This window comes from Dipodomys merriami, unplaced genomic scaffold, assembly GCF_024711535.1.
Source record: "Dipodomys merriami isolate MVZ:Mamm:240054 unplaced genomic scaffold, mDipMer1.0.p SCAF_33, whole genome shotgun sequence".
Lineage (NCBI taxonomy): Eukaryota > Metazoa > Chordata > Mammalia > Rodentia > Heteromyidae > Dipodomys > Dipodomys merriami.
Window position 1 is genome coordinate 4,193,822 of NW_027204826.1, and position 25,379 is coordinate 4,219,200.

Below are 25,379 nucleotides of genomic sequence, written 5' to 3' on the forward strand. Positions count from 1 at the left end.
CCTTCCCTGGCTGGCTTTGAACCATCATCCTCAGATTTCCTCCTCCTGAGTAGCTAGGATTACAGGCGTGAGCCACTGGTGCCCAGCTTCCTCATTGGTTTTGCTCATCACATATGAACACTTGAAGTTTTGTTCACCAGGTAGCAACATTTGATGTTTCTCAGGATCTGTTTCAAGGTTATTTTGTATAATCTATCTATTTTTATTCTGCATTAGTACCACAGGTTTATAATTTTTTAATAATTTTGATTGTCTTTAAGTAGCCATGCAAAGGGGTTAAATTGGACATGTCATTTTATGAGTACAATGCATCTTGGTTGATGTCATTCCTTTCATCCATCATTCTCCTCCCCTTACCTCTCAACCCCACCCACACCCTAGTACTAGGCTTTCAATCATTCATGTATAAGACCTTATATGTGCAAGGCTGGCAAGGCTAATTCCTCCTCATTATTCTTGAATTTAACATATGTGTCTGTATATTTTTACCATTTATTCTTCTAAATAAATTTCATACGATTCTAATCATCCCAGACTATTCTCCGCCACCATTATTATGTTTTCTTATGCTGTTAAGAGTGGGCTGTTCTTTTTTTTAAAATCACATTTTTAATACATGATTGCTGTTATACAAGCTAGCTATTGATTTTTGCATATTTGTCTCATCCTACTGTTTTATTGAACTCTTTCTTTTTTTTTTAATCAATTCAAATAGCTTTTTAATGGAATCTCTTTGGTTTTTATAGGCATACACTTCCTTTCTCCTTATGTCTCTAATAGGTTTTTACTATGTTTTTGATAATATGTTATTTGCTATCTCAGGGTATATTACAGTTATGTTTGTGTTTTGAAATACATCTCTTATCAAATTAAAATTGCTCATTGTGATGGAATGGCTCGGACCTTGAATTTTTTTTAATTTTTATTTTTTATTGTGAAAATACTGTCGGACCTTGAATTTGACACGTGTACCTGTGTGTGTGTGTGTGTGTGTGTGTGTGTATGTGTGTGTGTGTCTTGGAGCTTGAACTCAAGGTACTGTCCCTGAGCCTTTTTTGCTCAAGACTGGTATTCTACCAGTTGAGTCACAGCTCTACTTCCAGCTTTTTGCTGGTTAATTAGAGATAAAAGTCCCATGGGCTTTCCTGCCTTAGCTAGCTTTGAACCATGATCCTCAGATCTCAGCCTCCTGAGAAGCTATGATTACAGATATAAGTGTAGCCTCCAGGCTTACATTTGGCTTTTTAAATGGTTGTGTTTAATATATCTTGGCCTTCTTTTTATTGTAGGGTTTCCTTTTTTTTAGCTATATGTTGGAGACAACTATTAAAAGTGCTTGTTGCTGAGTGCTGATGGTTAATGCCTCTAATTCTAGCTACTCAGGAGGCTGAGATCCATGGATCAAGATTCAGAGCTAGTTGGGGCAGGAAAGTCAATAAGACTCTTATCTCCAATGAACCACCAAAGAGCTGGAAGTGGAGCTGTGACTCAAGTGATAGATTGCTAGCCTTGAGCAAAAAAAAAGCTCAGGAACAGCACCCAGGTCCTGTGTTTAAGCCCTAGGAACACACACACACACACACACACACACACACACACACACACACACAGAGCTAGTCATTTACTTCTCTTAATATGCATTCTGTTATTTTCACAGAAGGAAGTGATATGACAAAGAGCTGGCTATGTCTTCTGGCCGCAATTAATTGGGCAAGGCTTGGACGCCTGACTTAAGCTTGGTTGATCACAATGATTATGGCCAATTGGTTCATAACCTTAATGGAACTCATGAGAGATTCTTTGAGTCAGAGTGCTTTTAGATATCAAACTACTCAAGCCCAATAGTTGGAGATCTAACATTTAAATACCAGGACTCATACAAGCACACTTTTTTTCCTCTTCAAAATGTAGAGAAAACTAGTGTCTGGCAACAGACAGTAAGAGTGACACAGAGAATCTCAGCAGCGGTTCATAGATAGAACAATATTAGAATGTCACCCAGCTGCCAGTTTGGGGCATCTCTGAGTGACATCGGCAGCACCTGTCATCATTAAACTATGCTTTGGGGTTTTATGAAATGTTTCTGTTTTAGTTCAATACATGGCTTTTTTTTTTCTTTTCTGGTAACCGACTTAGATGGAAGAAAATGCAAGTGAGATTGCTTTGTAGTTCCTGGAGGCAATAATAACAATAATATAATTTATTTTTTGGACTTACACTGGTCAGATCAAGTCAGCAGGGAGTTAGAGTAAAATGATAATATGCAGGCTTAGGCTCTCTTCTTCCATCCTCCTCTCTCTTATCTACATACTGCAAGCCAGGCTTCGCCTACTGTATCGAAGCTCTGAGTTGTCTCCGTGACAATATGACTACATTCCCAGCACACACAGCTGAGCAGCAGATTAGTTTTGTGGCCTCTGGATGATGCGAGAGACAAGTAACTACCGTGCATAGTATCTGAATATCATACTCTCCCTTCTTAAACATACCCCGCAGTGCTGTCTTCAGGGCTGTCTGCTTTATCTTTGGCTAGCCCAAAGGCAGTTAAAGAAGAAGAAGGAAAAAAAAATAAAAAAGGATCACTTCAGGGAGCTGACTTTCTGAAAGGAACATCTGTCTTGTCACCTTCCAAGACCCCTGAGGAACTGATGGTCACAGTCAGAGTCTCTGGGCTTGTGACACTGAAGGGCGCTAATCCCAGATGAAGGCCGGATCAAATATCATCCTATTTCTCTGATGGTTAAGCCGGCAGACGATGTCAAGATCTGTACATCTGCTTTCACAACGAGGATTTACCATTTGGGATGGTGTTTAGTCTCTTTCTAGCAGCTTAGAAATCAAATCACTCTGCCCAGTGCCAGAGTCTTCCACATTTCACTGACAAAGCCACTACATCAGACTAATCGAGGTAACACATAGCGCTTCTTAGAGAAAACACCAACCCCTCGAGGAGACACATTTGCTTTTGACTTGACAAGAAGGCGTTTCTGGAGATGGCTTTTGATTGGTATTGAGGTGAAGAAATATGGAAGGAATGTTAAGAGTCCAGATGTATCTTTGCCCTGATCCAAACGCCAAACTGAAACACCAACTGGAAATGGGTGATTTGAGCACAAATCTCGCCCAAGTCAGTCACAATTGAGAGCTTTTATCACGGACAGCAGCTTTTAGACTTGAGTGAGCTGCAGCTCATAATGGGCCAAGTGTCAATGTCACAGATGCCTTCCAGAGATGATGACAGTTGCTAGTCCACTGGATTTGGCAGTCTCAGCAGGACTAGGAAGAAGTATAATGTTACCAGTAGTATGCATTCCTTTCTTAGTCCCGGATGTGGGGCTTGAACATAGAAATGAGGTCAGGACAAATAACTTTGAGTATTTCTTCCAACTTGACAGATAACTTCAAGATTTTGAAGTCCAGCTCTTGCCATTACAATGAAACAAATAGTAACAGGGGTAGGAAGAAAAGCAGAAGATACTTTTCTTAGTTGAATTGTGAAGTGAATGACACAGAAAGTCTGAGGATACAATAATAAAATCATTAATAAATAACTCCTTCCTTCCCTTTTTCCTTCTTTCTTTCCTTCCTTCCTTTCCTTTGTTTACTTTGTTTCTCCATCTCTGTCTGTCTGTCTGTCTCTCTCTCTCTCTCTCTTTGTGCTGGTCCTGGGGCTTGAACTTAGGGCTTGGGCGCTGTCCCTGGGCCTTTTTTGCTCAAGGCTGACACTCTACTACTTGAGCCACAGCTCTACTTCTAGCTTTTTAGTGGCTCATTGGAGATAAGAGTCCCACAGACTTTCCTGCCTGAGCTGGCTTTGAACCTTGATCCTCAGATCTCAATCTGCTGCATAGCTAGGCTTACAGGTGTGTGCCACCGGTGCCTGGCTGATAATGCTGATAGAATGCAAACAAACCATCTACTAGAAGCCTCTAATGGCACAGAGATGGAAGGAAGGCCCTTTCCTAAAGACTGCTATGTACCATGCTGGTATGCTAAACAGGCAGATATTTTAATCAATGCTTAGGATCCTAAAATAAGCTCAAAAGATACTGCAATTTTATTTTCAATGAATTATTCATGGACCACATAGCAAATTAAAAAATAACGTTATTCACCAACACAAAAAATTCTGCAAGGAAGAGTAACCATGGCAAGTAGAGTACAGCAGCTATAATTCAGAGGAATTGGACTTTTTTTGTGTGTGTGCCTAGCTTCATCGTTCTCTCATTCATTTACTTTCACAGGTTTTATCCCAACCCCCTGGTCTCTATGTGCTAGAGTGAAGAGATGCTTTATCAAAAACAAAAATAATGTGGCTTTGCCTGGCACCAGTGGCTCACATCTGTAATGCTACTAAGGAGACTGAGATCTGAGCCTCTTATTTCCAATATACCACCAAAATGCCAGAAGGGGGCTGTGGCTCAAGTGGTAGAGCACTAGCCTTGAAAAAACTTAAGGATAGTGCCAAGGCTCTGAGTTCAAGCCCCAGGACCAGCAATAATAGTAATCATAATGAGGAGGAGGAGGAGAGTCTAATCACCAAAGAAGCAAGCCATGTGATTCCTTTTCCTTCTGCTTTGCTGCCAAGAGATATTATATGAGCAAACACTATTCTCTTCTAGGTCAGCCCTGAATACTCCAACCTCGTGGTGAGCTGTTACAGACTATGCATTTTTCTAGATCCTGGGAGAGGAATTCTCCTAAAGCCCAGTTCCAATAGGCAGCACAGTTGGACTAGAAGGTGAAGACGTGGTAATTGGAGCCTGGGGACGAAGGCTTGGCTTCCAGCTCTAACCTAGTTGTGCTTGCTTACTGCCTCATCATCTGTTTCCAGGGCACATAGACTCTGAATGCCACCAAGGCACAAAGAGTTATCTCGCCTGGCTATAGAGGAATCTGACCTACTGGTTTCCTTAAATCTTGAACTGACTTAGGGGGCCTTAGGGGTCCCCTTGGTTCATTAGCTACAAACAGACTGAGTAATATGTCCTAGCAGACTGTTAAAATATTATCCATCGCTAGGAGACCCATGATATTAATATTTACATTTGTCTTGGCCTAGAAATAAATCTGAGACAGAATCAAAGCTTTGAAAATCATGGTGTGTACTGGGGCTCTGTGGTAGCTCATGCTTGTAATCCTAGCTCCTCAGGAGGCTGAGATCTGAGGATCATAATTCAAAGCCAGTCCAGGTAGGAAAGTCTGTGTGACTTTTTTTTGGGGGGGGTCCAGTCGTGGGGCCTGAACTCTGGGCCTGGGTGCTGTCCCTCAGCTCTTCAGCTCAAGGCTAGCGCTCTACCACTTGAGCCACAGTGCCACTTCCGGCTTTTTTCTTTTTGCTTATGTGGTGCTGAGGAATCGAACCCAGGGCCTCATGCAATGCAAGGCAAGCGCTCTACCACGGAGCCATCTTCCCAGCCCTTAACTTCATGTGAACTCTTAACTTCAATGAACCCACAGATTGTTAGCAATGGAGGTGTGGTTCAATAGGTAGGGCAAAAAAAAAATCTCAGGACAGACCCTGAGTTCAAGTCTTAATACTGGTACGAAAGAAAGAAAGAGAGAAAGAAAGAAAGAAAGAAAGAAAGAAAGAAAGAAAGAAAGAAAGAAAGAAAGAAAGAAAGGAAGGAAGGAAGGAAGGAAGGAAGGAAGGAAGGAAGGAAGGAAGGAAGGAAGAGAAAAAGAAAGGAAGGAAGAGAAAAAGAAAGGAAGGAAGAAAAAAAGAAAGGAAGGAAGAAAAAAAGAAAGGAAGGAAGAAAAAAGAAAGGAAGAGAAAAAGAAAGGAAGGAAGGAAGGAAGGAAGGAAGAGAGAGAGAGAGAGAGAGGGAGGGAGGCAGGCAGGCAAGCACTGTGTGAATTAGTGGTCACTTGTTCCTCTTGGGTTTCCTGCCCTTTCTTCCTATCCATTTTCTTTCCATCACAGATGATCTTAAACACAAGTCCTCCTGAAACCCCCAAGGCTGGCGATGTCCCGCAGAGAAGTGTCTCCACCCTGCCTGTGCGTTTTGTCTGTCTAGCCTGCAGTCACTCCGCTCACTGTCACCCAGACCCTGCAGTGGTGTCACATGGCTCCTGGCTCTTTTAACACACAGGTTTTTTCATGCTTCTTTGCCTTTGCTCAAGCTGTGCCTGCTGTTTAAAATACACAGGCCTGATAAATTCCAACCCCTCTTTCATATTTATACTCTTCTCCCATCTTTTTTTTTTCTTTCTTTTGTACCAGTTCTGGGCTTGAACTCAAGGCCCAAGCACTGTCCCTGAGTTTTTTTTTTCTCTCAAGACTAGTGCTCTACCACTTGAGCCACACAAAAAAAAAGCCACTTCTGGCTTTTTTAGTGGGTAATTGGAGAATAAGAGTCTCATGGTCCAGGTGCTGGTGCTCATGCCTGTAATCCCAGCTTCTGAGGAGGCTGAGATCTGAGGATCACTATTCAAAGCCAGCCCAGGCAGGAAAGTCCATAAGACTCTTATCTCCAATTAATCACCAGAAAATTGAAAGTGGCACTGTGGCTCAAGTGGTAAAAGAGCTAGCCTTGAGTTGAAGAGCTGAGGGACAGCACCCAGGCCCAGAGTTCAAGCCCCATGACTGACCACCCCTCCCCCACCAAAATAAAAAGAGAGTCTCATGGACTTTCCAGCCTGGGCTGGCTTTGAACCATCATCCTCCAGTCTCAGCCTCTTGAGTAGCTAGGATGACAGGCAATGAACCACCACACTTAGCCATATTTAAACTCTTCCAGGAAAATGATTCCTGTCCTACATCTTCACTTACAAATAACCAGATGCTCCCTCCATTTGGGGGGTTTACCTGTCCATCGTGAGCACATGTCTATGATTTCACTTAATAGGATCATATGACTTGTATGTCTGTTTCCCTCCTTAGGGAAGGAACTGTGTTTTATTTGTCTTGGTAATTCTGGGGGCTGGTGATGTCAACACAAGGGAGATGTTTGTTGGACAGATGGACATATCACACATCAACAGATGGTTGAATGGATGGATGAATTTGGGCTAATGTGGTCTGGCTCACCAAATCTCAAAACGGTGGTACAAGAGCTTGAATGAATAAGAAGAAGTACAGTTTTAGATAATGAACACTTATTTGATAATAAGTACGCCATGATGTATTCTTTTATACAAAACAGTTATTTCTATGAGGGGAATAGTATGTCACCAAGATGCATTATCAGTATTACAGAGAAATTTAATTCTTCTCCCATTTTGTATCAATCCAGAAACCTATTGTCCCCAGGGTCCTCTTGAGAAAAACGTTAATGGGTGGCTGGTTATATTCGGATGGAGATTAAGATTTGTTGGCAAGAACCAAAGAGCAACCTTCCTTCCACTCTCCGGAGGTGTTCAATATGAATTAGTGAATTAATTTATCTTTTTTGTTGTTTGTTTTGTTTATTTTGTGTGTGTGTTTGCTTTTTTTGGAGCCAGTTCTGGGGCTTGAACTCAGGTCCTGGGCACTGTCCCTGAGCTATTTTGCTCAAGGCTAGCACTCTTCCACATGAGCCACAGTTCTACTTCTGGCTTTTTTTTTTGTAGTTATTTGGAGATAAGGATTTCATGGCCAACCATTGGAGGCTCATGCCTGTCATCCTAGCTTCACAAGAGGCTGAATTCTGAGGATCGTGGTTCAAAACCAGTCTGGGCAGGAAACTCTGTGAAACTCTTATCTCCAATGAACCACCAGAAAGCTGAAAGCAATGCTATGGCTTCAAGTGGTAGAGTGCTAGCTTTGAGCCAAAGAGCTCAGGGATAGCATCCAGGACCTGAGTTCAAGCCCCAGGACCCACTTTAAAAAAAATAAAAAGTCACGTGGACTCTCCTCATGGGCTGGCTTTTAACTATATTCCTCAGATCTCAGCCTCTGAGAAGCAAGGATTACAGGTGTGAGCCACTAGTGCCCAGCTATCTTTACATTTGAACCTTGAGCTAGAACAGAGGAAGTACCAAAGGGCTGCTGAGTTTTTCTTCTCTCCTGCAAAGCACCATCTCTAGGTAGAATAATGCAATTTACTTGAGGGAATTTAGATTTTTGAAGTGATTGCCAAAAAGGACAGAAGAAAAAAGTGGTGATTGCTATACGGAAGGAAAATATCAGAATAAAACAGCCTCTCAGATGGAGCTAGCCTTAGCTTTCTACCTCTTCCTTTTCATCTTGGCAAGAGATAAAGGCACAGTGGTAAATATGCTGGTGTTTCTTTTCTTTCTTTTTTTCTTGCCAGTCCTGGGGCTTGAACTCAGGACCTGGGCACTGTCCCCGAGCTGCTTTTGCTCAAGGCTAGTACTCTTCCACTTGAGCCACAGCATCATTTCTGGCTTTTTCTTTTTATGTGGTACTGAGGAATCAAACCCAAGGGCTTCATGCATGCTAGGCAAGCACTCTACCACTAAGCCGCTAAGCCACATTCTCAGCCCTCCTCTGCTTTTTTCTGTCAGTCATGGAGCTTCAACTCAAGGCCTGGGCGCTGGTCCTGAGCTCTTTCTTGTTCATTGCAAATAAGAACCTCACAGACTTCCCTGGGCTGTCTTTGAACTGCAATCCTCAGATCTCAGCCTCCTAAGAAGCTAGGATGACAGGTGGGCGTTACCTGCACCCAGCAAAGGGTTGGGTTTTTATTGTTGTTTGTTTATTTAGGTGTTTTTTAATTGCATTTTTTTGTCTTTCCCTTTTTGGTTCTGGGGATCGAACCCAGGACATTGCACTTGCTAGGCAAGTGCTTTGCCACTGAGCTACACCCCCCTTTCCCCCTTTTTTTTTTAGGCTAAATCACAGATACATCATCATAGAAATGCAATTGGACATTCTACTACCAAGGAAAGCCACACAGGATGCTCCTACAAGGAAGCCCTTGTCAGCTTGGGTCCTTAAAATGTGTCACAGATTTGGAGACTCTGTCTGGTAATTCCTGCTCTCAGGAAGGCATTTTTGCTCTGAACGGCATAGCTACAGGAGTGACTTTTTTGAGTTTGGACTTCCTAACCTTGAGAAGAAATTGACGCGCTTCTTCAGTGGGTGTGAAATGAACAGATGGTGTTGTCTCACTCCAATTTGTTTTGCATGGGCTGAGGAGAAGGCTGAGGGGGAGGGCCAAATATGTTCTACTCTTCACTGCTAAGCACTGTTGATTAGTCTACATTCAAAAAGCCACTCGTTGGATCAGGTATTTCTTTTTCCTGATTTGTGTGTGCATATACATATAGGGAACCAAAGCCTCTGGCCCACTAAACACATGGTCTACTTCTGAGCACTGTCCCTAACCCCCATCTACTTTTTGTTGTGTTGTTGTTGTTTGTTGTGGGGCTTGAACTCAGGACTTGGGTACTGTCTCTAAGCTCTTTGGCTCAAAGCTAGCACTCTGCCATTTTGAGCCACAGCTCCACTTCTGGTTTTTCAGTGTTTCATTGGATATAAGAGTCTCACAGCCAGGGCCAGTGGCTTACGCCTGCAATCTTGAGACTCCTATCTCCAATGAACCACCAGAAAATCAGAAGTGGCGCTGTGACTCAAGTGGTAGAGCACTCACCTTGAGCTGAAGAGCTTAGTGACAGCACCCAGGCCCAGAGTTCAAGCTTCATGACCAAAAAAAAACAAAAACAAACACACAAAAAAGAGTCTGACGGACTGGCCTGCCCAGGTTGACTGAACCACAATCCTCAGATCTCAGCCTCCCGAGTAGCTAGGCTGACAGACGTGAGCCACTAAGACCTGGCAATTTATGTCTTTTTTATATTTTTAATTGTTTTTGTGTTCCTAGTCAACTAAAGTGACCAAAACTGATTTAAAGACAAAAGACAAAAAGACAAAAAAGTTATATCAATTTATGGAAGTTTGACAAGTTTCTGATTTTGACAATTTGGCTCTGTGTGTGTGTGTGTGTGCGCATGTGTGTGTGTGTGTGTGTGTGTGTGCGCGCGTGTGTGTGTACTTGTCTTAGGGCTTGAACTCAGGTCCCAGTCCCTAAGCACTCTACCTTTTGAACTACAGCTCCATTTCTGGCTTTTTTATTTTTTGTGGGTAATTGGAGATAAGAATCTTAAGAACTTTCCTGCCTGGGCTGGCTTTGAACCTTGAACCTCAGATCTCAGTCTCTTGAGTAGCTAGGATGACAGGCGTGAACTGCTAGCACTCAGCCAATCTCGCATTTTAATTTCCTGTCTAGTTTTTTAAAAAAGGAAGTTTTTTTTTTTAGTGAAGCACATATTTCTGAAGTTATTATAAGGCAAAAGAACAATTTCCATGGCATACATACATATATACAGACACGAATGATAAATATAAAAAGGTTTAAATATACAGATACATTATTCAAATCAAACAGCTTTAGTATCACTTCCTCTGCCCCTAATCCCCATGCAGGGTTTTTGGGAGACACAGGATGTCTATCTAAATTATTGGTAATGTTAGGGCTGGAGATGTAGCTCAGTAGTTTAGTACTGGCCTAGTTTGCACAAAGCTCTTAGTTGTATCCCTAGCACTGTCAAAAGATAAACATAAACATCTTAAATATTGTTGAACATTAATCCCCTTTCTCTTTTATTTTTAAATAAATTATAGTAAAACTATCTTTGTAATTTTAAAAACAAAATCAAGACCAATGCTAGTTGCTCATTACTGTCGGCCTAGCTACTTAGGAGGCTGAGATCTGAGGATCTCAGTTCAAAGCCAGACCAAGCAGAAAAGTCCATGAGACTCTTATCCCAATAAAGCAGCAAAAGGCCAGAAATGGAGGTATAGCTCAATTGGCAGAGTACCAATCTTGAGTAAAAAAAAATGAGCAAGAGGGGTCTGGGAATGTGGCTCAGTGGTAGAATGCTTGCCTTGCATGCAGGAGGCCCTGGGTTCGATTCCTCAGCACCACATAAGCAGAAAAGGCTGGAAGTGGCACTGTGGCTCATGTGGTAGAGCGCTAGCCTTGAGCTGAAGAGCTCAGGGACAGCGCCCAGGCCCAGAGTTCAAGTCCCACAACCAACAACAACAACAACAACAACAAAAAGCTGAGCAAGAACATGAGGCTCTGAGTTCAAGCCCCAGTACCAGCACACACACACACACACACACACACACACACACACACACACACACACACACACACACACACACACACCTACCTAAACTCTAAAACTTGGGGGAGTTATATAGATAGCAGAATTATCTATTCAACTAACTATTTGGAACTATTTTCAAACATTTGGTTTGAACAGAATAGGAAAATGTGGTCTCCTTGGAATTGTCTTTTAAATCTGAATACCAAATCGTTCAAAGGACATTTAATCATGATTGTCATTTCATTTCACTTAATAATATATTCTAAAAGCACTACTTGATATCCAAGACAAAAACGGATGAATTTTTGTAGCCATTTCTTGTTTTTGAAGTAGGAGACATTTTCGCCAAGAGGAGCTGGCACTCACAAAGCTTGGGGTCTGTATTAAATTATACTGATTTTTCATTTTTGAACGCTTGCCAGAATATTGTCTTCTCTAGTTTATCACTCCCCCCCTCTTTTTTGGTAAGTTAAAAGGTCACAACTCTCTCATCCTATCACCAAAGTAAACATATCTCCAATTACCTATAAAGGGCAGACATTTCCAAGGAATTATTTATTGTTTATTAGCAAAAGGCAACGGCTGTTAAGAGAAGGCTCTGTCACACACATGAATTCTTGGCAGTAACCATTAACAATTCCTAAGCTTAGGGGGAAGAAAGAAAAAAGAGGAGGGAAAGAAAGAAGGAAGGAGACAAGAAGAGAGGTAGAGTGGGAGGAAGGGGAAAGAGGAAAGGAAGGGGCAAGAAGGTAGGAAGGAAGGGAGAGAAGGAAGGAGAGAAGAAAGGAGAAAAATGATGGAAAAATAGGAAGGAAAGGAAGGAAAAAGGAGGGAAGGAGGTAAGAAATGAAGGAAGGAAGGAAGGAGAGAAGAAAGGAGAGAGAGATGACAGAAAAGTAGGAAGGAAAGGAAGGAAAAAGGAGGGAAGGAGGTAAGAAATGAAGGAAGGAAGGATGGAAGGTAGGAAGGAAGGAAGAAAGGAAGGAAGAAAAAGAAACGAAGGGAGAGAGAGGGAGGGAGTCACATCCACTATATTTTTAAGATTTTATCAACCAAATGTCTACTGAACTGTGTCTCCGTAGTGTATTTGAAGAATAGCTTCTTGTATGTGCCTTCTTCACAATTCATTTGGCTCACCACTGTTTATTGCCTGGCACTGTTAAACAACACAGGAAATACAGACACAAGTAGACACAATAGACAAAATTCCTCATACTTTACAGCTATGAGAAGAAAGTCTCAGTTTCTTTAGCACTCCCAGATTGTTAGAAGTAAATACATGGGAGAGAGTAAGGGAAGGGGTGACATCGTCCAAATTACCTGACTTATGTAACTGTAACCCCTCTGTACATCACCTTTATAATAGCAATTAAAAATAAAAATTAAAAAAGAAAGAAGTGGCCAGATGTTGGTGGCTCACGCCTATAAATGTATTTACTCAGGAGGCTGAGATTACAAGTGGGGGCTGACAGCTGAAAGGCATCTCCAATTCTTCCTCTGCATAGAAAACGATCTGTCTATCTGCCTGTCTGTCTCTGTCTCTGTTTCTCTCTGTCTCTGTTTCTCTCTGTCTGTCTGTCTCTGTCTGTCTGTCTGTCTGTCTGTCTGTCTCTCTCGCCAGTATTAGAGTTTGAACTCATAGCACCTTGCTCTCACTTGACTTGCTTACATGGCTGGTGCTCTACGACTCGAACCATGCCTCCAGTCCAGCATTTTGCTAGTTAATTAGAAATGGAGTTTTGCTGACTTTTCTGCCCAGGCTGTCTTTGAACCATGATCCGCTGGATGTCAGCCTCTGAGTAGCTAAGATTACAGGCATGAAACATGGGCACCTGGCTAAATCCATGCAAATTTTTGTTATGTAACCATAGATGGTTTCATTTCTGGACCAGTCGCTGTTTCATTCATAGAGATAAATCTCAAGTAAGGAAATATTCTCCCCTTGGCTACATGTAGGTGAGTTATATAAAAAACAATGCCATGCAGTAGTGTCCATGCTGAGAGACACTGGGAGAAATACAGGCCAGTCCATCTATCCACAGCCCTTCTTCCTGTCCCTAACTTATCGCTCCAACTCAGATACCACTGTAGGAGGAAATGGATTTAATACTGGTCATTTCTCTGTATGACCTGGTTGCCCTCTTCCGCTGCCATTTCTCAAATATGTGCGGAAGCATTTTTCATACTCTGTTTACCACGTCTGGAAGGGAACCAATGCATGCAAGGCACATTCCTTGTTAAAGTCCTTCAACCCTGCAACAATCATCCATGAGCAATCTTAGATTCAAGAGAGGTTTGTTTGTTTGATTTTGTCGGTTGTGGGGCTTGAACTCTGGCGCTGGGCACTGTCCCTGAGCTCTTTAGCTCAAGGCTAGCTCTCTAGCACTTGAGCCACAGTGCTACTTCTGGCCTTTTCTGCTTATGTGGTGCTGAGGAATTGAACCCAGGGCCTTATGCATGCAAGGCAAGCGCTCTACCACTGAGCCACCTTCCCAGGCCTCAAGAAAGATTTAATGGCAACCCTCCAGAAGGCATCACTGGAGCCTATAGTCAGAAATGAGCTACTTCTCTGTTCTGTTCTCTGAATTCCTTTCCTCCGTGGCATACAATGTCTAAGGACAGTGCCAAGAAAGGTGACTCCATGGCAAGAGAGTTGCAAATGCAGGTGGCTCACGCCTGTAATCCCAGCTACCTGGTACGGGGAGGTTGGGGGGGGCTGGCTGAGATCCAAAGATCCAAGGTTGGAAGCCAGCCCAGGCAGGGAAGTCCATGAGACATTTAACTCCAATGATCCAGCAGTAAGTGGAGCTGTGGCTTCAGTGGTAGAGTTCTATCCTTGAGCAAAAACCTTAGGGACAGTGCCCAGGCCCTGAGTTCAAGCCCCAATACTGGCACACACACACACACTCTCACACACACACACACTCACACACACACACACACACAACACAAAAGCAGACAAATGAAGCAAGAGATCAAAAGGAAACCATTTGCTGACTTCATAGTTTTTTCAGAGGTCAGATTCAGCACAGGGCTAAATTCTTACCGCTCGGATAAAATTGGTGATTCTCAGAAATACTGACTTGGCAGGACCTTAAAGGTCATTGAACCCAACCCACCATTAAAAGCTTTATTCAGTCATTAACTCACTTTATTACTGCTGGGGACCGGAGAAGGAAGGACATTGGGAAGTGAGTACATTTCTCTGAACTGGAATTTCCCCCTGCTCTTTGTGGGCTGGTCTAGAGAGAGTTGGCCTTAATGATAAGAATTATGTCTATTTAGCTTTTCACAGTTGCCAGAAACCCTTTTATTTAGTATACTATGCCCTTTAAGTTCTCATTTCTCTGACAAAGACAAGGGTGTTTTTTTTGTGAAGAAAAACCTAAATTCCTGCTTTACAATATACTATCCATGGGAACTTGAACAGTTCATTTAATATCTCCCCCCCCTCTCTCTCCAGTATCAGGGATTGAACTCAGATCCTTGGACTTTCATTCAGCATTCTTGCTCATGGCTGGTGCTCTACCACTTGAACCATGTCTCCAGTCAGCTTTTTGCTGGTTCATTGGAGATGTAACATCAGGGACTTTTCTGCCCGAGATGACCTCAAATTTCCATCCTCCCAGTCTCAGCCTTTCTGAGTAGTTAGGACTTGGAACAGGAGTGAGCCACCAGCGCCTGGATCCTTTCATCTCTTTATGATTCCTATGCCTTTTTTTGCCTTAAGCCTCCAAGTCTGTGTCTGTGAAATGGGATAATACCTCCTGCTTGTGTCCAGCTGTGCTTGCTCACACAGAGTTAATCATAGGTAAAGCAAACCCAGGAGATAAAACAGCTGGTGACTGGTGAATAGAGACTCAGTCATCTGACATGACTGGGAGCCCTTTAGCCTGTGTATTTGACCTCCGGGCAATGAACGAGATCAAGGCTCTGAAGCTTCTGTTCTTTGGGTTGCTTTTCTCTTTTCTCCCTTCTTTGCTAGGGTTGCCCTTGTGTCTTCCGTGCCCCTTGGAAATTTAAGATAAACCTCCCTACTGCACCTCTGACATGCGGTGATTTAAACCAGCCACCCCCAACATTTCACATACTTTTGTCATGAACCACGAATAGAACTTCTGGCGTCCACCAGGAACCCCTCAGATGAATGAACCCCTGCCCCAGCAATTGGTGTTCCAAAAAAGATCATTCCTGCAAGCAAGGCCACATGGGATTATCTGCAAGTCTTCTCAATCTTGTCTTTTTTTGAGGTCACTCAAAATGCATACCCTGTCACCAGAGCTACTCAGGAGGCTAGATCTGAGGATCAAAGCATGAGGTTAGTCCAAATGGAAAGTCCATGAAACTCTCATCTCCAATGAATCATCCAAAAAAAAAAAAAAGCTGGAAGTGGAGCTGTAGCTCAAGTGTTAGAGCACTAGGCTTGAGCACAAAAGCTTGGGGACAGCACCCAGGCCCTGAATTCAGACCCCAGGACTGGCACATGCACACACAACAAAAAACATAGTCAGTGTTGCACTTGATTGAAAAATAAATATGTAGGCACGTAGTTCATACTACAATTTATCCAGACACATAATAAAAGATACTTGTCACTTATTTCCTTTATCATCATAATTGTGTACGTGTGTGTGCGCGCGTGTGCACACGCAGGCCAGTACTGAAACTTGAACTCAGGGTGCTGTCCCTTAGCTTTTTTTGTTCATAGCTGGCACTTTACCACTTGAACCACAGCTCCACTTCCTGCTCTTTGGTGCTTGATTGGATGGAGATAAGAGACCCCTGGACTTCGGCTGCTTTTGTGCTTGCTTTGAATCATGATCGTCATATCTCAGCCTACTATAAATTTAAGTGGCACATTTGGAATATTATCCAACACAGTCTTGAGTGAAAAAGCTTAGAGACAGAATCCCACCCTGAGCTCAGGAGCCGAGGGAGGACTAAGAGGTGGAGGTAGTTCTGATCAGATTAGATTAGGATCACCCTAATGGCCTCATTTTAATGTAACCACTTCTTTAAAGGCCCTGTTGCCAAATTTAGTCACACTCAGAGGTGCTGGAGATTGGGGCTTCCTGTATTTTTGGGGGTGTGTGTGAAAGGAGTGGGGTAGGGGACTCAGCTCAGCCCATAAGGGGTGGATGTCTACCTTTGGGGGCAGCTTCTGTCCCACAGCAACTCCTGGGACGGCTGACTTTGGCTTGGCGCAGGTGTCTCTGGAGAAGCTAGTTGTAGCCAGGGCATTGGGTTGGTTTCACTCAAAGCATGGCATAAGCAGGAAAGAACCGGTTTGGACCACTTTCCTTAAAAGGTAAACCTCAGGTGTGGCTGCCCAGCAGAGAATCCCAGCATGGCTGGCTGCCCCTGGCAGCATCCAGCTCCTCCCTCCTTTCCCTCCCCTCCCTCCTCCCTCCCTCCTGTCCCCTCTCCCTTCTCTCCCTCCCTGCCCCTCCCTCCTCCCTCTCTCCCTTCCCACCTGCCAGCTCTCAGCCTGGGGCTGTGTCCTCCCAGCCCAACCTCACCCAAGCCAGGTCTCACCTGGTTTGAACCTTCTAAATTTGCACACACCCTGCCTGGGGAAAATGGGGCAGCGCTTTCTCTAGTTTCTTCCTTACTCTGCCCTTCCTGAGACTCATCTTCATAATCCATACCACTCTCCAGCTTCTTACTTCAGTCACTGATTCAGAACTTCTTCACCCCCACCCCCCATGAATCCTAAGACTTCCTTCCTTCCTTCCTTCCTTCCTTCCTTCCTTCCTTCCTTCCTTCCTTCCTTCCCTCCCTTCCTCTCCTTTCCTTCCCAGGCTGGTTATGAACCGTGATCTTCAGATCTCAAGCCTCCTGAGCAGGATTTACAGGGGGGGGTGCCGGCACCCTGCCCCAAGACTTAACTCTGTAGCTCACACATAGCTCACACATAGCTCCCTAGCACGTCACTGCCTCTCTGCTCCTCCAAGCCAGCCCCTGCCAGGCACACAAACACAAATCTGCACCCAGCATCTGGGACCCAAGATGGGATGGATTTCGTCTGCCCAGGGAGGGGGCTTTTGGGAGGGCTTCATGAAGTTTGCAGTATCATTGAGGGTGTGGCCTTCCTGGGTGACACGTGTTGTCCAGTTTGGGTGACAAGGGGGGGTCATGCTTTGGGAAAGCTGAACCGGGGCATCATTTGTTTGGCAATCTACTCCCTTAGGCAGGGCAGGGTTAGAAAGACAGACTTGCAATCAGACTCTTCCCAGAGGCGGGTGGCTAGGTTAGACCTATAGCTTGAGTCGCTGCCATGGAAACCTGCACCTGGGCCAGCGGCTGCCCTCTGTCCTCTGGGAACTCTTAGGCTGTTCTTCTCCTGGTGTGTAGATGAATTGTAAAGCGAGCCCTATTTGATCATGAACTTCTGCAGAAGCCATTTCACTCAGTTCTCAATTTAAGGGTATTTATTGTCCTCTCAGCCAGGCGCTGGTGGCTCACACCTGTCATTCTAACTACTCAAGAGCCTGAGATCTGAGGATCACAGTTTAAAGCCAGCCTGGGGGAAGGAAAGTCTCTGAGACTCTTCTTTTTTTGTCAGTTGTGGGGCTTGAACTCAGGGCCTGGGCGCTGTCCCTGAGCCTCTTTGTGCTCAAGGCTAGTGCTCTACAACTTGAGCCACAGCTCCGCATTTGAGCCACAGCTCCACTTCTGACTTTTTGCTGCTTAGTTGGAAATTTGAGTCTCACACACTTTCCTGCCAGGGCTGGCTTCGATCCTGAATCCTCAGACCTCAGCCTCCTGAGCAGCCAGGATGACAGGCATGAGCTACCAACACCTGGCTGTGTTTACAGTCTTTTCCAATATAGACCCTTCTCAGATTTCAGACCTGTCTTTGTCTTCCCCTTCAGAAAAAGGATCCTGTTCCCTGTCTATCCTCTAGTTCCCTGGATTTGTTCTTTTTCCCCAACCAATTAGCCTCTTAGTGGCCCCCCCACCCCGCCTCCCACCCTCACCCCCATCCACCTCGGCTGCCTGTAAAAGCAGACTGGAAGCCAGGCTGTCCCCATAAATATTGAAATGGCTGCTCTTCCATTTTGTCATTTAGGCATTACGCCTTAACCAAATAAAGCCTGGCTGGAAGGGCACTGGCACCTCTTTAGAGATGGTTTATTCTCCAGAACTGCCAGCTTCTTTCTTCCTGATGAATCAGCAGTCTGCCAGTAACAAGGCAACAAAGATGGTCAAACCTCAGCCCATAAATGACTCTAAATACACCTATTATTCTTCTGGTTGGCTTTCCTGCTCCCCCCCCCCCCCCCCGTCCCCAGCTGATTCCTCCTGAGTTTAAACCTGGGTTCAAGGCAGTTGTTAAGTATTTGTCTGAGCTTACTGACGGCTCACAGGGTTAGAAGAAGCATTTAAATTCTTACATTCTGGCATCTACAACATGCTTTGGGAAAACAAAACCAGATAGTTCTTAATTCCTATTTGAAAATCATATTCTCTCTCTCTCTCTCTCTCTCTCTCTCTCTCTCTCTCTCTCTCTCTCTCTCTCTCTCTCTCTCTCTCTCTCTCTCTCTCTCTCTCTCTCTCTCTCTCTCTCATGGTCAAAGGGAAAACTTAAACCCAGTGTCAACCTCATTCTAATTAGCCCAGAAGCACATGTCAGGCTGTGCCTGTGAAGATAAAGTCTAGAGGAAAAGGCAAACTTGACACGCCTCTCATGGGCTTGAAACTCACTTAGTGCTGCGCAGCCCCGCCTGGGTGAACTCAGAGGTTATGGGGAATGTACGGTAATTGAACCCAGCTCCAGTACAGTTATTTATTCTTTGGGGTCTAAGGGCTGTGATTGAATATGCTTTGGTTCATTCTTGCTGTCATTTCTCTGCTTTTGCTATGGTCTCTCGCCAGCTTGCCTTTCTGCCTGCCTGCCTGCCTGCCTTCCTTCCTTCCTTCCTTCCTTCCTTCCTTCCTTCCTTCCTTCCTTCCTTCCTTCCTTCCCCCATCTTTCTCATTTTTTTCTTCTTTATGTTCTCTATTTTCTTCCTTCCTTTCTTTCTTTTTTCTTCCTTCTTTCCTTGTTTCACTCATCTGTTCTCTCTCTCTTTCTCTCCCTTTGTCACTGCCTATCTTTTCTAGACACGGGGGTGGGGGGGAGAGAGGGAGATGAAAGAAATGGCCAAATAGATTCTTTCAAGGGCCTCTCAATAGCAGTAAATGGAAGCAGATTGTATCACTGGTGGCTGGACCCTGAAGAGAATTTCAATTCTAGCCGAAGCAGACGGAAATAGGCTTTTAAAAAATCCTTCCTCTCCAGATTCTAACCTGCTTGGAAAGCTAGCTGCCCACTTTTTCTGGTCTCCTAGCAACCGAGCCCCTTCCTCTGCAGGCTCTTGCAGTGGCGGCGGCTGCCAATGGGGCCAGGCTTGGGGGAGCCAGCCTTCCCCCTGCCCTCTCTGGCACAGGGCAGGGGGTGTCACTGAGAGAATGGGTGGAGAGTGCTTGGAAAAAAATGGTTTAATGGTCCGTAAATACTGGGTGAGGATGGCAAGTCAAATGAGGGGCACCTTTTGCATATATATTTTTTTTTCAGGGAAATCTGAGGACTTAAATTCATCCTTCTGCTTCCTTTCTAGTAATAGCTTGCATGCATGGAAAGCTTTTGTATTTTACAAAGCACGTTTGCATCCATTACTTCATGGCGTTCCCAGCCAGAACCTTGAGAGAAGTCTGCAGTAGGAGAAAGCCTAGGGCAGTGTGCTCAATTCACCCTTAGCTGCTTTTAAAGGACCATTGCCCACTCCCCCCCCCCAACCATCTGCCTACAATCTTAGCCACTCAGGAGGCTGATGTCTGAGGATCATGGTTCAAAGCCAGCCTGAACGGGCAAGTCTATGAGACTCTTATTTCCAATGAACCACCCCCCTCAAAAAAAAAAAAAGCCAGAAGTAGCACAAAGTGGCCCAAAGTGGTAGAGCTGTAGCTTTGGGAAAGAAAAAAGAAAAAAAAAAGCTAAAGGGGTAGCACCCAGGACTTGAGTTCAAGCCCAAGAACTGGCATTATGAAAAAGAAAAATAGTACCAAATCTATGGGATCAAGCTTGCTTTTATGACTCACTTACTGACATGGGTGGTTAGATCTTCAACCTGTGAACTGACAGGAGCACAATTCAGGCCACAGAAAAGCTCCTTCCATCTTCTACAGCATGGAGGAAGAGAAGACAAATCTCCCTTTTCTCAGAAACCCATGAAGTTCTCCTTAGCTGGACTGTGGGTCAGAAAACTCTGCCCTGGTACTAAAAAAAAAAAAATCCAGGTTTTCCTTTCTCATTGTGCATCGGAAGCCTTTGTGAGCAGATATCGATCCTCCGTGGCTTACTACATCTTTATCATCTTGATAGTGGTCAGACAACTGGCATGATTGTTTTAAAAGATGGTAAGGGAGAAAAGGATCTAAGGACGCCCTGGGGAAGAGGCTTTGACTACCTGGCTCAGGGCAGGAGCAGTCATTGTGCACTGAGAGGCGTTCCCTACTCTAGCAAGCAGCAGACAGGTATGGTGGTACCCAGCAGCCAGGAAGAACAGAGATGCTCATCATGCAAAGCTCTGGGTAAAAAGAGCCCGACGTCATTGTGGTTCCCAAAATGCAAAGAGAAAACGTGAGTTTCTTTAAGCTTTACATACATGTGCAAAGAAGAAGATTGGGCATGGTGACTCATACCTGTAATCCAGTCTCTTGGGAGGTTGAGGAAGAAGTTATCCTGTTACAGAAAATTCACCAAGAAGGCCAACAATTGCATAGTGGCTCACACTTGTAATCCCAGCATTTGGGAAGTTGAGGTTGAAGAATCACATGTCGCAGGCCAGCCTGAGCTAGAGTAAAGACCCTATCTTAAGAAAACAGTACTGGGTACATTATTATTAACTTTATCCACATTCATACTTTCTCCCCCACCCCCACTAATGTCTCTCTCTCTCTCTCTCTCTCTCTCTTTTTTTTGCCAGTCCTGGGGCTTGTACTCAGGGCCTGGGCACTGTTCCTGAGCTGCTTTTGCTCAAGGCTAGTGCTCTACCATTTGAGTCACAGCACCATTTCTGCCTTTTTCTGTGTATGTGGTACTAAGGAATCGATTCCAGGGCTTCATGCATGCTAGGCAAGCACTCTACCACTAAGCCACATTCCCAACCCCTACTATCTTTTTTTCCCCTGATTGAAGACCCAATTCTAGGACCCACCTTGCATTTAGACACCTATTTCCTATGTCTCTTGTTAATCTGTTCCAGAAGCTTAGTCTTTCCTGCCCCTGGTGGTCTTTTCTTAAAAGATTCTGCTCAGGTTTGTTTTGTAGAATAATCAGTTTGGGTTTGTGTCCTGTGGTTTCTCATGATGAGTCTGAGGTCGTGGAGGGTTTTATTTGGCAGGAAAGGGGCTGGGAAGAGCATCCTGCTGAGCTCATGTTCCCTTCTATTCACAGCACATTGGGGGTGATGTCACTGATGACATCGCTTGGTGATGTCACACTGGCCTTGATCATCTCTGTGAAGGTGATACTTGCCAGGTTCCTCTGCTGAGGGGCTACTGAACTCTATTCTGTGGAAGTCAGTCCCCAAGTCTTGCTTATTCCACACAGAAGGTCATGTAAAGGAAGTGTCCACGTGTACCAGTTGAGAGTTCTTCCTTCCCCCTGCCCTCATTTATTTATGAGTGGTAGAATGCTTGCCTCGCATGCACGAGGCCCTGGGTTCAATTCCTCAGCACCACATAAGCAGAAAAAGTGGAAGTAGCACTGTGGCTCAAGTGGTAGAGTGCTAGCCTTGAGCTGAAGAGCTGAGGGACTGAACCCAGGCCCAGAGTTCAGGCCCCACGAACAACAACAAAAACAGAGACAAAGGCCTAGAAGTGTGGCTTGTCGTAAGAGCACCTGCCAAGCAAGGGCAGAGCCCTGAGTTCAAACCACAGTGTTGCTCCCGCCACCTCCCCCCCATCCCCAAAATGATATTAATACATACCTTGGAAGTTCAATGTTTCTAGACTGAAGGAAAGTCAAGTACTCACAAGCAAGGACATAAAAAAGGGAATCAAAAAAGCAGAACATTAAGTAAAACATTTTAAAATCTTATACTTTTGATATCAAGTCTTTTATGTGAGGGATGGGGAGGGAAGGTCTTGGGGCTTGAACTCAGGACCTAGGTGCTGCCCCTTAGCTTTGCTCTCAAAGCTAGCACTTAAGACACAGCTCCACTGTATGTTTGATGGTTCATTGGAAATAACAGTCTCATGGATTTTCCTGCCTGGGCTGGCTTTGAACTGCGATCCTCACAGATCTCTGTCTTTCTGAGTAGCTGGGATTAAAGGTGTGAGCCACTGCCACCCTGCTATTCAGGACTCTTAAAAATACAAGTCATTAGGGCCGGGCGCTGGTGGCTCACGCCTGTAATCCTAGCTACTCAGGAGGCTGAGATCTGAGGATCGCGGTTCAAAGCCAGCCCGGGCAGGAGAGACCGTGAGACTCCTATCTCCAATAAACCACCAGAAAACTGGAAGTGGCGCTGTAGCTCAAGTGGTAGAGCGCTCGCCTTGAGCTGAAGAGCTGAGGGACAGCGCCCAGGTCCAGAGTTCAAGCCCCACGGCCAACAAAAAAAAAAAAAAAAAAAAAAAAAACAAAACCAAGTCATTACCAATGTGTTCCTGAAGCAAATATACTGACACCATGCTACAATGTCCAAGAGGATTAGGAGACATCATTTTGAGATGGATGAGTTTGTCCCCTCTCCCATCCTTTCAGATCCATGGCCAGAAATAACGAATCCAGTCCTAATGCAATACTAACGGATAAGCATTGCCCTGATAGACGCAAAGGAGGAAGGACCCCAGTTAGAGGAAGTGTAATCGGAGGAGAATATAAATATTCCCGCAAGAACTGCGAAGTTTGCATTTCCTGACACAAGCAGGTTTGAAGTTACATCATTCACTTTGAAACTGCAGCTAAGCTGGGTGCCGGTGGCTCCATGCTTTGAAGGAACAGAGCAGATGCTTGCTTTGATTCTCTCTTTCAGTATCTGTTCGTAGTTCAGGTGCAGACTCAACAATCTAGAAGAACAAATTGCCATCTCCTGACTGTGGAAGAGTGGAGTCCTCAATGACCCTGGGCCTTCCAGCTCCCATAACCCCAGTGACAAAGCTCTTTCTGTTTACCCCCTCTCAACCAATAAAAAAAACCTGGTGTGTGGTGGTACACACCCATCATCTCAGATATACCGGAAGCTTAAACAGGAGGATCATGGTCCAGACTGGCACCAGCACAAATGGGAGACCCTGATCAAAAGCCGGGCGCTGGTGCTCACACCTACAATCCCAGCTCATCAGGAGGCTGAGATCTGAGGCTCACAGTTGGAAGCCAGCCCAGGCAGGAAAATTCATGAGACACTGATCCCCAGTTAACCACCAAAATGCTGGAAGTAGAGTACTGACCTTGAGCAAAACTGCCCAGGCCCTGAGTTCCAACCACAGTATCAACACACACTCACACACACACACACACACACACACACACACACACACACACACACACACACACAAGTCCTGCATAGTGCCTACAAATATGAAAGATGTTTTACCAGTTGGGATGGGGGAGGAGTGTAAGGAAACAGATAAAATACTTAGTCAACAAAAAGGGGAAAGTAAGATAAAACAAAATTTCCTTTTTTGTTGTTGTTGTTGCTTATGGGGTCTGAACTCAGAGCCTGGGCACTGTCCCTAAGCTTTTGCACCCAAGGCTAGTGGTCTACCACTTTGAGCCACAGTTCCACCTCCAGTTTTCTGGTGTGCATCTAAGATAAGAATCTCACCGACTTTCCTGCACTGGCTGCCTTTGAACCATGATCCTCAGATCTCAACCTCTTGAGTAGCTAGGATACCAGGTGTCTTGAGCCACCAGTGCCTGGCACAAACTATTTATTGATTTATTTATTTTACCCTGGCCTTTTTATTTGTTTGAACTGTTGTTTCCTGGCCATTTGCTGTGGACGGTGGTAGCTTCACCCTTTGTTGTTTTAACACTCGGTTTTATAACTCTGCCTTTATTAACGGTACAGCCTGGACCTGCCCTGCATCTGAGTCACTCCAGCTGTCAAGTGAGCAGAGAGACGAGGGGGAAGGACAGAATATTTTCTTGGCAGGTGTAATGAAGGCCCGAGCTGGGATTTCCAGTGAACTGTGGGACCTGAGGGGTAGAGAAAGGAGAGTAAACATTTATTAATCTCGGTTAATCAACTCTGACATAAGAAATCTATTATCCAGATCCTGTGGGGGTCAGCGACGGGATTGCCCCCTGGGAATCTGGTTCACACGCTAACTAACACCTCGAAGTTCACTGGGGGACCCGTAGCCAGGTGTCAGGAATGAAAAAGAAAGAAAACATATACGTGCGTGCACGTGCGCGCACGCACACACACACACACACACACACACACACACACACACACACACACACACAGAGCACCCAGGAATTGAAGAGGAAACTATGTTATATATAATTTTATGGTTATTATTAAGGTGTTGAGCAGAGTGGTTACTATTTTATAAGTCAAGTCATGAATATATTTGTTTTTTTAAGACAATGTCATCCCTTCCTTTGTTTTCCTCCAGTTCCCCCCTCTCGTCCCTGTCCATCAAGTTGCATAGTTCATTTTCCACATAGTGTCCACTGAAAAGCATTTCCACAGGAAAGCCAGCCTGTACTTGGCTTGTTTTTCCTTTTTTTTTTGTGGTATTCAAAATGGAACCCAGGGGCTGGGAATGTGGCTTAGTGGTAGAGTGCTTGCCTAGCATGCATGAAGGCCTACATTTGATTCCTCAGTACCATATAAACACAAAAAACAGGAAGTGACACTGTGGCTCAACTGGTAGAGTGCTTGAACAAAAGAAGCTCCCGGACAGGCCCTGAGTTCAAGTCCCAGAAATGGCACATAATAAAAGGAACCCAGAGCCAAGTGCCAGTGGCTCACACCTGTTGTTTTAGCTACTCAGGAGGCTGAAATTTGAGGATCATGTTTCAAAGCCAGCCCAAGCAGGAAAGTCTATGAGATTCTCATTTCCAATAAACTACTCAGAAAAGGCCAAAAGTGGAGCTGTGGCTCAAGTGGTAGAGCACTAACCTTGAGAAGAAGCAGCTCAGGGACAGCACCCAGGCCCTGAGTTCAAACCTCAGGACTGGCAAAGAAAAAGAAAAAGCAATCAGGAACTCACACTAGCGAGGTAAAAGTGCTCTTCTACTGAGCCACACCCTGTCCTAAGGCAGAACATTTTTATATAAATGAACTGCTTCCTTTAAGACATGGTTGAAATGAGTGTGT